This window comes from Pinus tabuliformis, chromosome 4_1 (genome assembly GCF_031772625.1).
Source record: "Pinus tabuliformis cultivar Carrire ecotype Pingquan chromosome 4_1, CPIR1, whole genome shotgun sequence".
In the NCBI taxonomy this organism is placed as follows: Eukaryota; Viridiplantae; Streptophyta; class Pinopsida; order Pinales; family Pinaceae; genus Pinus; species Pinus tabuliformis.
This window is the reverse complement of record NC_142303.1, coordinates 965,532,228-965,535,854: the sequence shown is the minus strand read 5'-3', so window position 1 is coordinate 965,535,854 and position 3,627 is coordinate 965,532,228. Positions and strand designations below refer to the sequence as shown.

The 3,627-nt window shown below is 41.6% G+C and overlaps 1 pseudogene; it reads left to right on the top strand.

The window, feature by feature from the left end:
- Window positions 1-1,217: 1,217 nt before the first annotated feature.
- Window positions 1,218-2,984, top strand: LOC149179366 (calcium-transporting ATPase, endoplasmic reticulum-type pseudogene; annotated as a pseudogene).
- The last annotated feature ends 643 nt before the right edge of the window (window positions 2,985-3,627 follow it).

The window sequence follows — 3,627 nt, the reverse complement described above, 5'->3', positions numbered from 1 at the left end:
CATTTTTGCATTTTCTCCATATCCGTGTATCCGTTTCAAAACCTGTTTCATGGGGATATGCATATGGGTGATAGTAACCTATAGAAGCAGTTTCAGCTGATTTTGATGCATGGTTTCCGAGAAATTGAACTCTGAAATCTTCAGCCATTTTCCATTTTTCTCGAAATTTGTGCATCCATTAATCACGATTTTGCTATGGGAGGTGCATCATGATGATAGGAAGGCGCTCAGCAAGTTTCAGATCAATCCGGTTTTCCGTTTGGGAGCAATGGCGAAAACAAGTTCCGATCCTGTGAAAATTCAGTGCAGCAGCTTGAAGGTGTAGATCTGAGCGTGGAAATGAACTCCTGCAGCATGCATCCGGCCAGAGGACACCTGCACAAGGAAAAAAAGAAAAAATCAACATCCAAGCCCTCATGCAACCAAAGAAACTAGTGCATGCAGCAATGACTAGCCTCAACACCTCACAGCAGCCATTTGACTTCAGGTACGTGACTGCAACTCGTTCTTCTATTGCACAAATCTAATTTAAAAACTGCATGAATGAATGGAATGGTGGAATTGAGCCATGAATATAGAAAGATTAAGCGGATAGTTCCTTGTCCAATTCTCCATTAATCAGCCAGGAATCATGCAGCGTACGTGTTAGACAACTCACGTCAAAAAAAAAAAAGAAAAAAAAAAAAAAAACAGACAATGGTAGAGGCTTTAACTCCAGTGCAACTCATTATAGCATTGTCATCTGCATGTGGCCATGTACACCTGGCCACCTCACTCCTTCACCACAAATCACGCAGCAATTAACGAACGCTCAGTTGAAACTCATAGACTGCTGTTAACTTGCACTTGCAACATTTTCAACTGAAGTATGCATCCTCTGATTCCACAAAATGATTAACCCATCGTCCTCCATTGAGATTTGTGGCCTGGTTCACAATTCTCCAGCGTATCGGGCTCACTTAGAGGTGCAGGGGCACTCTACAGGCGTTTCTACAGGAATTCGTCTACAGGAAACGCAGAAAACAGCTCTGCAGAAGGAAAACTCGAGATTTTTGTCAAAATTCAAGCTTGAAATGAGAAAAGTAGTTAAATCTCGTGTCCAAGGTTACCAGGGTTCTTGAAAGTATTGATTTTGGAGTTTTTCAAACGCATTATAGATCAGTTAATGGTGGAGCAATCTGTTTGAATTCAGAATCTGATCATCTATTTCATAGCCCATGGAGGACAAGATATTCCCTGCTTGGTCTAAAACTGTTGAAGAATTCTTAGAAGAATATGATGTGAGCTTAGAGAATGGTTTAAATTCTCATGAAGTGGAAAAACGTCGTCAAATATATGGATGGAATGAGCTCTAGAAGAAAAATGGTGCACCTTTGTGGAAGCTGGTAGTGGAGAAATTTGATGATACAGTTGTTAAAATACTTCTGCTGGCAGCTGGCATTTCATTTCTTCTCGCCTACTTTCGTGATAATGTGTCTTCTGAGGAGGGCATAACAGCCTATGTAGAGCCCCTGGTCATTCTCCTGATTCTCATCCTCAATGCCATTGTTGGAGTATGGCAAGAGAATAATTTTGAGAAGGCTTTGGAAGCTCTCAAAGAAATGCAATCTGATCATCCAAAGGTCTTGAGAGATGGACATTATGTTGTAGATCTTCCCTCCAGAGAACTTGTTCCAGGAGATATAGTGGAACTGAAGGTGGGAGACAAGGTTCCTGCAGACATGAGAATGGTGTCCCTCAAGACATCCACCTTTAGGATGGAGCAGAGCTCCCTGACCAGAGAGAGCATGCCTGTGGTCAAAAGAACATATCTAGCCACCTTGTGTGACTGTGAGTTGCAGTCAAAAGAATGCATGGTGTTTGCAAGAAGTACAGTTACCAATGGCTGCTGTACATGCATTGTTGTGAGCACTGGCATGTTTACAGAAATAGGTGAAATTCAGGCACAAATCAGGAAGCTTCAATGGAATGTCATGGTACCCCTTTGAAAAGAAAGTTAGATGAATTTGGTGAAAGACTAACAACAGTGATTGGTGCCATTTGTATTCTTGTCTGGATCATGAACTAAAAATATTTTTTTTCATGGGAAGTCATAGATGGGTGGCCAAAAAAATATCAGGTTTTCCTTTGAGAAATGTACGTACTACTTTAAGATTGTTGTTGCTCTGGCAGTTGCTGCTATACCAGAGGGATTGCCTGCTGTGATTACTACATGTTTATCTCTTGGCACTTGTAAGATGGCACAAAATAATGCTATTGTGCGTAAGTTACCGAGCGTGGAGACTTTGGGTTGCACCACAGTGATTTTCTCTGATAAGACAGGTACTCTTACAACCAATCAGATGTCTGTCAGTGAGTTTATAGCCATAGGGCACAGTGCTGGTTCACTTAGAGAGTTTACTGTTGAATGAACAACATATAATCCTGAGGATGGAAAAATATTGGATTGGCCTGCACATAATATGGGGGAGAATTTAGAAACTCTGGTAGAAGTTGCTGCAGTTTGCAATGATGCAGGGATATCTTGTCAAAGTCACCAGTTCCATGCTACTAGTATTCCCACTGAGGCAACCTTGAAGGTATTGGTTGAAAAAATGGGAGTTCTAGACCCAATGGCAGGTGATACAAGTGCCATTCTCAACAGTGGCACAGTGAAATTGGGCAATTGTGATTGGTGGATACAAAGATCAAAGAGGCGGGCTTTATTGGACTTTGATTGTGATCGAAAATCCATGGGTGTTATTGTCATGGAACCAATGGGACAAAATCGTGTGCTAGTGAAGGGCGCCATGGAAAATTTGCTTGAAAGGAGTGCTTTTCAACAACTTGTAGATGGATCAGTTGTTGAATTAGATGATGCATCAAGGGAGTTACTCTTGAGGAAGTTTCATCAAATGAGTTCAAAGGCTTTGTGTTGTTTGGGATTGGCATACAAGGAAGTTTGGGGAGAGGGTAGCAGAAGGAGAAATTGGCCGAGATTTTAGCTAGGGAGGCAGCACCTGTGCTAGCCACCCTAAGCACATCCATCCCCTCCATGAACACTCATTTTTTCAAGTTTCGAACACAATTTGGTCATGGTTCAACCTTCTACAGGAAGCTACAGGAAGTTCTATATTTTTACCAGAAACATCCTGTAGAAGCCTTTGGGCAGGCCAGAATCAATTATGGAGAGGGATTTGAAGCTTGAAGTTTGTTGAGGAGGCATTCAACCACTCTTTTCTTCCATCCTCCACTGGTTTCATCTCCTTTCACCACCATTGCCACCATCATATTGAATATACTTGCACAATCATACCAAATCTGAAACTTCTCTAGGAAAAGGAGCACAGACAGTGGGAAGAACAAAGAAGCATGGTTTCATGACAGAGAAGAGGACATCACTTCAGAAGCTTGGCATGACAGGGAGGCCACCAAGGCCATCAAAGATGAGGAGATAGATTGGTTGCTCAGAGGATGAGCAACACTTTTAGTAGCGGGGTGATGATGAGCCCCAAAAATGGATAATTATGTGGGCTCATTCAACCTCCTAATTCAACTTAATCCACCATTCTCATTAGTTTATTGCATGTTTTTTATTATATTTATGCTAATAGAGTGAATTGGGTTAGTCATTATGCCAACAAGTCT